Source organism: Phocoena phocoena, chromosome 17 (assembly GCF_963924675.1).
Source record: "Phocoena phocoena chromosome 17, mPhoPho1.1, whole genome shotgun sequence".
Classification (NCBI taxonomy): Eukaryota; Metazoa; Chordata; class Mammalia; order Artiodactyla; family Phocoenidae; genus Phocoena; species Phocoena phocoena.
The window spans coordinates 29,401,413-29,412,940 of record NC_089235.1 but is presented as its reverse complement, the minus strand read 5'-3'; the positions used below and the strand labels follow the sequence as shown (position 1 = coordinate 29,412,940).

The 11,528-nt window shown below is 39.9% G+C and overlaps 1 pseudogene; it reads left to right on the top strand.

The window, feature by feature from the left end:
• The first annotated feature begins 2,140 nt into the window (after window positions 1–2,140).
• LOC136137194 (nucleolin-like) lies at window positions 2,141–4,206 on the top strand (annotated as a pseudogene).
• Window positions 4,207–11,528: the final 7,322 nt, after the last annotated feature.

Here is an 11,528-nt window from a genome sequence, read left to right as displayed (position 1 = left end):
ATCACCAAGCAGACCCTTGCTTATGCCCATTTGTAGGGCCAGTGGTCCTAACCTGTCTTAATAGCTAAGCTCAAACTAGACACAGCTGACCCCAGTTCCTGGAAAACAACTGGGGCAACATCTTATTGTTTAGGTGCTGCTTGGAGGACAAGTAAGTCTTCTGTAGATGACCTTAATTAGTGAATGCAGGTGAAATGGATTTGACTGATTGCTCACTGTTTCAGTTCCCCCATTTTTTGATCATTTCTCAGTCTTGGGGAAAGAGGGGCAATGACTTCTCTGGTCACTTTCTGCTGATAAGGGGCACAGACCTAACAAGGGATTGAGGAATGAAACTATCTAGCACTCATTTGAAAATATTCTCTTGCTCTCAGTTTGAACGTTTTGATCCCAATACTAGCTTTTTGCCAGCTGTCAAGACATTCATATGTCCAAAATAGGTAAACCATAGACAAAGATGTACGCTGAAGGGACACACAGAATGCCAGACATAAGGTGGACATTTAGGCTCTTATTTTTAGGGATTTTATCTAGGACACGATCAAGCCTGTGATCCGTGTCTTACTGTTTATGTATTAGAGGGTCTCGATCATTAACAGTTTGGAATAAGCAGCTTCTTCTTCCTTTAATACTCTGCTTCTTACCCTCATACTGCAGCAGGTCAGCAGAGAGCTGCTACTTCATGCCCAGGGGACTTACAGTCAGGGCTGCTGTGTGCTTTCTTTCAAGCCAATAATCTTACCAACGTCTGGGAACATGGTCTGGAAAAGATCCTGTTATATTATCACTTTCTCCTTGAGAGGAAGTTAAAGCTGAAATGACCACTGAAAAGTGGGCATCAAGAGTAAAATGGAGATAAATGCTATCTTGTCCATGCAATTAGATCTTGTGTATCCTGTTATAAGGCAAACTAGGTTCTTCATAAGGTGTTTTACACGGCAAGAACCCAAGCCCACTGATTCAGCTTTGCAGTAATTCATTCAATCTACAGATATTTTTGATTGCCATGTGTAAGGAATACTCTGATTGCCCATTCTAAAAGCTTTTATTAAAACCTGTCTACCTTCATTTTCTTGCTTAGCAGAATAGTTTTGAAAAGTTTAATATGGCTTTTAATATACATAATTCTGGCTCTAGACTCCATGAAATATCACTTCTTCTTTACTCCAAATATTTAAAAAGCATTTTAATAAACAACTGGCACTATCTCAACTTCTTTTTTACATTCAAGGATGTTTCCAAGTATTGTCTGAGTAATAATAGGTTTCATAGTCACATGCAAATGCAGCTGTTGACCTAATCGGCAGGACCTTTTCCTTAGACTTGCCAGTGAAGGAGAGTTTATGCCGACTCATTCATATACTTATACGCAGTTTCCATTTTACACATTTTGCTGGAGACCGGGGCAACTAGCCAGGGTAGGGTGGGGAGAGAGGAGAGTGTTCTCTTGCGGGAAGCCAAGTGATCTAAAATGGAACTAAAATTTCTACTTCAATAGCTCCAGACTATTACCAATAGAGCTAACTAGGTTGGCCCTTGCCCTGCTGAATTGGTTTGTGTAGAAAGAGTTAGTTCTGACTCTGGTGAGTGGAAAAGTTTATTGGCCACAATGGACCATTTCCTAAGTCATGAGGTGATGGCTCTTCTGTTTAAGTTAAATCATATTTTCATATGCTCCTATAGTTGCTTGTTTTCCCCCAGTTGTAGCATTCAGAAGTCCCATGATTACCTATTTAATGTTTTCCTTCATCAACTGTGACCTCCAAGAAGGCAAAGACCTCCACACCTGCCTCACAATCCCAGTGTTTAGCACAAGAATGCAGTAAAATTTTATAGAATTTAGTTAAAATACATTTGAATTTTCTTTATAGAAATGGATGACTCAAAATGTATCAATAAGAATAATAATTTAAATACTCTGAGTTTATTCCATTATTACATATTTATAAAAATTGGTTTAGGTCATAGATTTTAATTACGATACAGAAAATTAAAAAAAGAATTGTCGAGTCTCGAGCTCTAGCTGGCAGCCAAGCTTACGAGCTCTGCGATCAGCGGCCGCCATCGACGTTGCTTCGCTTCTTCTGGGCTCATCTGCGCCACTCCCTCGCCACACACTCCGCAGTCCTAAGCCTCTATCATGGTAAAGCTTGCAAAGGCCGGTAAAAATCAAGGTGACCCCAAGAAAATGGCTCCTCTCCCAAAGGAGGTAGAAGAAGATAGTGAAGATGAGGAAATGTCAGAAGATGAAGAGGATGATAGCAGTGGAGAAGAGGTTGTTATTCCTCAGAAAAAAGGCAAAAAGTCTACCACAACTCCAGCAAAGAAGATGATGGTTTCCCCAACAAAAAAGGTTGCATTTGCCACATCGGCAAAGAAAGCAGTTGTCACCCCTGGAAAAAAGACAGCTGCTACACCATCCAAGAAGACAGTTACACCTGCCAAAGCAGTAGCAACACCTGGCAAAAAGGGAGCCACACCAGGCAAAGCATTGGTAGCAACCCCTGGTAAGAAGGGAGCAGCCGCTCCAGCCAAGGGAGCAAAGAACGGCAAGAATGCCAAGAAGGAAGACAGTGATGAGGAAGATGAAGATGACAGTGAAGAGTAGGAGGAGGAGGATGAAGAGGAGGAGGAGGATGAATTCGAGTCCGCGGTGATGAAAGCAGCTGCTGCTCCTGCCTCGGATGACGAGGATGACAAGGATGAGGATGACGGTGAAGACGATGATGAGGATGACGAGGATAATGAGGATGACTCTGAAGAAGAAGCTATGGAGACTGCACCAGCCAAAGGAAAGAAAGCTCCAGCAAAATCTGCTCCTGTGAAGGCAAAGAGCACTGCTGAAGATGAAGATGAGGAGGATGACGAGGAGGAGGAGGAGGAGGACGACCAGGAGGAGGACGAGGAGGAAGAACTTGTCAAAGAAGCATCTGGAAAGCAAAAGAAGGAAATGGCCAAACAAAAAGCAGCTCCCGAAGCCAAGAAACAGAAAGTGGAAGCCACAGAACCAACTACATCTTTCAATCTCTTTGTTGGAAACCTGAACTTCAGTAAATCTGCTCCTGAATTGAAAACGGGTATCAGTGACCTTTTTGTGAAAAATGATCTTGCAGTTGTTGATGTCAGAATTGGTGTGTCTAGGAAGTTTGGCTATGTGGATTTTGAATCTGCTGAAGACCTGGAAAAAGCCTTGGAACTCACTGGTTTAAAAGTCTTTGGCAATGAAATTAAACTAGAAAAACCAAAGGGGAAAGACAGTAAGAAAGAATGAGATGCGAGAACACTTTTGGCTAAAAATCTTCCTTGTAAAGTTACTCAGGAAGAATTAAAAGAAGTGTTTGAAGATGCTGTGGAGATCAGATTAGTCAGCAAGGATGGAAAGAGTAAAGGGATTGCTTATATTGAATTTAAGACAGAAGATGAGGCAGAGAGAACCTTGGAAGAAAAGCAGGGAACAGAGATAGATGGGCGATCCATTTCCCTGTACTATACCGGAGAGAAAGGTCAAAGTCAAGACTATAGAGGTGGAAAGAATAGCACTTGAACTGGTGAATCAAAAACCCTGGTTTTAAGCAACCTCTCCTATAGTGCAACGGAAGAAACTCTTCAGGAAGTATTTGAGAAGGCAACGTTTATCAAAGTGCCCCAGAACCAAAGTGGCAAATCTATAGGGTATGCATTTATAGAATTTGCATCATTTGAAGATGCTAAAGAAGCTTTAAATTCATGTAATAAAAGGGAAACTGAGGGCAGAGCCATCAGGCTGGAGTTGCAAGGACCCAGGGGACAACCTAATGCAAGAAGCCATCCATCCAAAACTCTCTTTGTCAAAGGTCTATCTGAGGATACTACAGAAGAGACATTAAAGGAGTCATTTGATGGCTCTATTCATGCAAGGATAGTCACTGACCGAGAGACTGGATCCTCTAAGGGGTTTGGTTTTGTAGAGTTCAACAGCGAGTAAGAGGCCAAAGCTGCCAAGGAGGCCATGGAAGATGGTGAAATCGATGGAAACAAAGTACTTTGGACTGGGCCAAGCCTAAGGGTGAAGGTGGCTTCGGTGGCCGAGGAGGAGGCCGAGGTGGCGGCCGAGGTGGATTTGGAGGCCGAGGCCAGGGAGGCTTTGGAGGGAGAAGTGGCTTCTGAGGAGGCAGAAGAGGAGGAGGAGACCACAAACCACAAGGAAATAAGATGAAGTTTGAATAGTTTCTTCTATCCCTGTCTTCCCCTCTTCCATTTGAAAGAAAGGACTCTAAGGTTTTTACTCTGTTACCTGCTCAATGACGGAGCCTTCTGAGGACATTCCAAGACAGTATACAGCCCTGTGGTCTACTTGGAAATCCGTATAGATAACATTTCAAGGGAGATAACCCTATTGGTGTTGACTGGATATTCGTATAAACTTTTTAAAGAGATGATTGATAGAGCTAACCCTTATCTGTAAGTTTTGAATTTATATTGTTTCCTCCCATGTACAAAACCATTTTTTTCCTACGGAGCTTTTTGTTTTTGTTTTCGTTTTTGCGTTGGTGGGTTATAAAGGAAAGCAAAATGTTTTATCATGATTTTTGCTTTAGCAACTTTGGGACAAATTAAAAGTCCTAAACTCTGGTGCCAGACTTGTACTTCCTGTCCTAGGGTGTTTCTCCTGGAATATCACTGAGAGTGGAGCATGGCAAATCAGTTCTGCCACTCCAGATCTCCACCCCCTGTGAAAATGCTTTTGCTTTGGTTTCAAGTATCCCAGCCATAAGTTTTTGCAGCCCTGTGTATGTCACGTGAAAGGCTCATTGGAAGTCCACTGTGGCCTTAGCCCACTTAGAAACAGGCCTGAGGGGTCAGGTGTCCTGAAAAAGTGCTTTGGAAAGAGGGCCAGGAGCACTTTGGTCTGGCCTTGTTTAGGTATGCATGCGAGAGCGATGACTGATGAGTGTAATTCCTGCTGGCTGCATGGGCCAAAATGGAGGCTTTGGGACTGTGAGGCTGGAGAGGAAACTACCAGTCTAGCCGATGGACCTAATATCTTTTGTAATTCCCCCAGCACCCTCAGGTTAAACCAACAAGAAAGGCCGTTAGTTTTGCACTATGATGAGAACGTGGACATTCTGGCTTGTTAAGCATTCCCTTGCCCACCCCCCACTTCCAGTAAAAGGTCACATGAGAGGCCTAGGTCAAGCGATTAACATGATATACTTAGTTGAAAAATGGTGCGCAAGATGGTACAGAATGAAAGTGCCAACTCAAAAATATGGTACTGGTAGACTAGAGGGCAAACTAAAGGATTTGAATTAGCTTAGTTTTGTCCTGGTTATGAGTTGCTGGCAGGATGAGGGAATCTAAAACTTGTGCATATCATGCACCACTCACCAAGTCAAGTCCGTTGTAAGTACTAAAGGTGCAGACCAGGACAAATAACCTGGTTTGAAGGGGTGGAAGATTGGAAGTTTGGGTGCTGCTGGGAAGAAAAATCAAGCCAGCAGAGGGACATCCTCTGGTCAGGCAAACCTAAAAACTAAAATGAACCATTGGAGAGCCTACTGTGTAGCTCAGGGAACTCTACTCAGCGTTCTGTGGTGACCTAAATGGGAAGGAAATCCCAAAAAAGGGGGGATGTATGTATACGTATAGCTGATTCACTTTGCTGTACAGTAGAAATTAACAACATTGTAAAGCAACTATACTCTGATAATTAAAAGCAAAATAATGAAAAAAGGAAAAATAAAGAAAAGAATTGTCCATGGAATATCTTCAGAAATGAGCCTTTTATATAAATTTTTGTTATACAAGGCAACTTATCTTTCAGATGGAGATGTGTTACTATGCAAAAAGAGAAGAGTTCCATTTTCAGAGGTAATTCAAGGACATATTTGCCAGTAGCCTCCTGTTTTCTATTAGCATTAGGTACAGAACACGAGCTGTTAATGACACTTGTGACATTGCCCATGCCCTTCAAGGTGAAAAATCAAAGGTTTATGAGTCTTGATTGATTGTCTTATTATTTCATGTAAAGAGAAGGCAGCGAGTGATAATTAGGCTTTTAGATTCAGATTTTCAGTGTCACACAGAGGGAAGATTGTAATTCTCACTAATAATTATAAGATTTCTGTATTGAATTATCCACACACCAACCTGCATATTTGCCCATTAATACATGGTCTGTAAAACATGAGAATGTATGTAATATACTGCTTTGACTGCTTAATAGCAACATTTCTGAAATAGATATGATTTAGCAACGAAAGAGGTTATGTGTTCTGAGGTATAAAACACCCTGAAGATTGTTCCAGAGAACTTTTCCTGAGGCTATCAACATTACATCAGCTTTTCACTTGTGCTCATTACTTCAGCAGTGACTAAAATGAGTCAAATATGTTCCAAGAGAGTTTTAAAGTAACTATATTAATGCAATTGTCTGCTAGTTAATTAAAATTCTGAATGTTATAGTCATAGCTGCTACCGGCAATATTCATTTTGTTGCTGGATTTCGTGAACACAGCATTAGTTATGTTCTTCGTCCATTGGGTTTACAATCTGAATGTGACACAGGCAAGTCACAGAGAATGGATGGGAATCACTCAAGAGGAAGGGAATCTTAATACACCAGGAATGCCCAGCATTGTTCAGTGGACCCTGGAAATTTTAAGGTGACTAACGTGGCTCCGAAGGTGGGGTTGAGAAGGGACTAGTGTGATGGAAGAAAAGGAAACAGGATAGTGAGCTCATTTATTTCATTCATATGCATATAAAGAAGAAAGGAAAGCAAAGGTATGAGAAAAGATAAAGAACCTAATAAGAAGTCTCATTTAGCTAGGTTGAAGAGAGTGGAGTTAAAACAAACAAACAAATAAACAAAAAAAAACAAACAAAATAAGTGGGCCAGAGAAGAAGTGCAAATGCTCTTGGAAGCAGAAGGGCTGCTCATATTTGATCTAAAAGTAAGGGGAAGATAAGTATGGTCCTTAGGATAAAAAAAATAATCATAGTAATGTGGTCAGAGTGTGCAATTATAGATACATTTTTGTTGCAGATAAACAAAGGAAACCTGGAGCCAGGAGAATTGTGTCCTAGTCTCAGTCATGCCGATTTTTGGACAAATTATGAGCCTCTATTTTAGTTCAACAATCTTTTTTGAGCATCAACTATATGGCCTGCCCTCTACAGGTACCAGTAACTCACAGGTGAATACCTGCCCTAGAGGAACTAGGAGCGCTAGAGGAGAGGCTGCCCTCTATAGAAACTAAGCCTCAATTTTTCTCAACTGTAAAATGCAGATAATATGTTTAATTCTGGTTCATATGGGTTTTCTAGAAGGTTAAATATAAAATTTTGCTTCAGTAAACATAATGGTTTAGTAAAATTAATATTTGAGATCTGTTTGAAGTATATCATATTTGTATAGTAATTCCAGTTTAGAGGTTTTGGTTTCACTCTTGGGAAAATTAATAAAGTAGTCTTGTTTAGGCTTCAGAGGCAGAAGCAAGCCTCTGACGGACCTGTGACCCTGCACACCTGCTTGCACACCTAATAATTGCTGTTAGCAAGTCAAGCTGCGCTTACAATAAGAAAGGGAGTGGGTCTTGGAATTTCTTGAGCTCTGGGGACCTGGTCAGACCCCTGGGATCTGGAAAATCTTGGGACTCACATGGTGAAATTAACAGCAATGTTACAATTGAACCAGAGCTGCATTTTTGCCCACAAACTGATGATATCAGTTTGTGGCCTGGAATTATAAACGGAAGTCCCCAGAGCTCCGACCTGAAGTCTCACCCGTGGGGTGGACGCACTGCCCGGGACCCTTCCCAATTGGGGCTCCAGATTGCTGTTACTCGGGCCTTCCCAGCTGCTGTTTGGATCTGAAAGTAGGTGTCGGCCCAGTTCGGTGATGTATACGCTGTTACTTTTTTTAATATTCTTATTCTTTTGTATATTATTTTGTATATTGATTGTATATTAAAATTAAGTTAAATCACCTTTCATTAAAGAATTGATTAAAGCTGTTTATTTGTATGAGCCAAATGGTTATTTTACCAGCGAATCCAATGAACCTTAAAACCAAATGCACGCTTTCAGCAAAACATTCATTTATTGAAAGCCCTGAAAGACAAGTTTGCGAATGCTGCCCAGACATCACCTAATCTTTTCTTTTTTGACAGTTAATGCAATTTTAAATTTAAGTGTAGTTGATTTACCATATTGTGTTAGTTTCAGGTGAACAGCATAGTGATTCAGTATTTTTGGCAGATTGCATTCCTCTATAGTTTATTATAAGATATTGGGTATAATTCCCTGTGTGATATGGTAAATCTTTGTTGCTTATCTATCTTACATATAATAGTTTGTATCTGTTAATCCTATACCACGAATTTGTCCCTGCCCCCTCTCTCTTCCCTTTGGTAACCATAAGTTTGTTTTCTATGTCTCTCTGTTCCTGTTTTGTATATACTTTCATTTGTATTATTTTTTAGATTCCATATGTAAGGGATATCACATAGTATTTGTCTTCCTCTGTTTGACTTCACTAAGCATAATATTCTCTAGATTTAACCACGTTGTTACAAATAGGAATATTTCATTCTTTTTTATGGATGAGTAATATTCATATATATATATGTACACCACATCTTCTTTATCCAATCATCTGTTGATGGACACTTGGGTTGCTTCCATATCTTGGTTATTGTAAAAAGTGCTGCTATGAACATTGGGGTGCATGTATCTTTCAAATTAGTGTTTTTGTTTTTTAGGGATATATACCCAGGAGTGGGATTGCTGGATCATATGGTAACTCTATTTTTAGTTTTTTAAGGAACTTCCATAATGTCCTCCACAGTGGCTGAACCAATTTATATTCCCACCAAGAGTGTAGGAGGGTTCCTTTTTCTCTACATCCCATAATTAACATTTGTTATTATTTATAGACTTTCTGATGATAGCCATTCTAATAGGTGTGAGGTGATATCTTGTGGTTTTGATTTGCATTTCTCTAATAATTAGCAATATTGAGTATCTTTTCATGTTCCTATTAGCAATCTGTATGTCTTCTTTGGAAAAATATCTATTCAAATCTTCTGCCCAGTTATTGATTGGATTTTTTATTTGTTTGTTTGTTTTTGATATTGAGTTGCATGAACTGTTTGTATATTTTTGATATTATCCTCTTGTCGGTTGCATCATTTGCAAATATTATTTTCCTATTCTGTATGTTGTCTTTTTGTTTTGTTGATGGTTTCCTTTGCTGTGCAAAAGCTTTTAAGTTTATTAGGTTCCATTTGTTTATTTTTGCTTTTATTTCTTTTGCCTTGGGAGACTGATCAAAGGAAACATTGCTACAATTTATGTCAGAGAATGTTTTCCCTGTGTTCCCATCTAGGAGTTTTATGGTGTCCTGTCTTATGTTTAAGCCATTAAGCCATTTTGAGTTTTTATTTGTGTATGGTGTGAGGGAGTGTTCTAACATCATTGATTTAAATGTGGCTGTCCAGCTTTCCCAACTCCACTTGCTAAAGAGACTGTCTTTTCTCCATTGTATATTCTTGCCTCCTGTATCATAGACTAATTGACCACAGTTGCATGGGTTTATTTCTGGGGTCTCTATTGTGTTCCATTGATCTATGAGACATCACATAATTTTAATTGCCATAAATATTCCATGAGGAGAGGTCAATTTTCTATGTGAGGGTGGAAGGGGGTACTAGTTGGGAAGGGACTGAGATTTGGGAATATCTGTTGGTAGAATCAGGCAAGACCCCTGTTGCCCAGGCATCTCTTTGCACCTACTGGTATACAGAGGTTCAAAAGTGTTTCCTAGGAAAAGGATTTGAAGTGTGTCTGAAAATGAATTTCAAGTATGTGTATATATGTGTGTGTGTGTGCATATATATATATGTATATATGTATGTATATATATATATATATATATATGTATATATGTATATATGACACCATCTGGAGGGATGGGGAGAGAAGTATTTAAATTCCAAGAAGTACCTTAAGAGAGAAGTCATCCTAAGGAAAGATAGACTCAGGTACTAATACTCCACATAAATAAGACCTGAGTATTGATGGACAACCCTGGTGCCACATGCAGGCCATTACCTAAAGCCATTCTGGTGCAGAGGTGTCTGCTGGAAGGAAATGTCTAGGTGTAATTTTGCGGTTCCACAGTCATGCTGTGGGACTCCTTTTGTATCAATAGATGTAATGGAGGAGAGAAAAATCTTCAGCCTTTTATTTTCAACTAACTTCTAAGCAGTCCCAGAGCCACCAGCCTGGAAGGGTTCATGATGACAGCCTAAGAAGCCATATTGCAGCAGGTGCTTTTGGCTCAGAGCTGAACATTGATCAAAGATGGCAGCACAGGCAAGCGGCAGCCTAGAATGGAGCACTGATGGGAGGGTGGTAGCCTTTCAGAGCAAAGCATTGATCAACTGTAATGATAAGTGAGCCCTGATCCAGAATAAATTGAAGAGACATGTGAGACACCCCTCAGCAGTTTCCCAGCAGGCCAGAGTTGAAGAGAAGCTGAAGGGGTGACAAATATGACAGTCAGATAAGATATTGATACTAAAACTCTCACAATATCTTTGGTATCCACAGTGTAGTGAGACAGGAAGATACTCATGTTATTTTTAGTGAGCTGAGCCAATTATAAATCTCACCCTGAAATTATTTCTTTAATGAGCTGCCAAATGAGTGGAGACGAGACCAGGAGGAGTAATAGCTGGGGAACCTTTAAGTCTTTTGTTTCTATTGACTAAACAGAAGAACTGTAAGGAATATTCCTATAGGAATATCTGGCTTAGAAATAGCAAATGCTCCTTTTAATTGGTTGGGAGATATCACCCTAAACTGATCTAAGTTAACATTGCTTGTCTCCACATATCAACTGGAAACTTTATTTTAAAAAGAAGTACTATTACTTCTATTAGAGAGACCCTTAGAAAAGTATTCCAGACTACTTCATTTCTTATCTTTTTTATTAAACACACACACACACACATGCATACACACACACGAAAGAAATCTGTAAGCAATGAATTGACCATAGTCATCTTATTTGGGGCTTGGGGGGAGGTGGCAGATGTTCAAACTGGAAGAGAATCAAGCAGCATGAATCTGAAGAAAGAGGGAGGACAAATGAGCACTGTTCACAAAGCATGGAAACAAATTAGCGAATTAACTAGCAAATTTGCAGTTTTTACCCAAGAGAAAAGGTCTTTGGCTACTAACACATGAGCAGGCTAAAGAGCTTCTGGAGACACAGATGTGAATAAGAACTCCAAAGATGGTTGAGTTTTACCAGTAAACAATCTAATATGTGAACATGATTAATTAGTTTCCACTGATGGGGTGGGTGTTTGGCTTTTTGGTAAACACCAAGTGTTTCAGGATAAAAAACAATATATCCTTTTAATAAGGGTCTATCTGGGAAGAGAAAGGCAAAGAAGGTTTGATGGGGGCTGGGAATAATGCTTAAGGGGTTCTGTTAATATTGGCCAAGGCTGTAGTTGTACTTACTTTGCTATCCT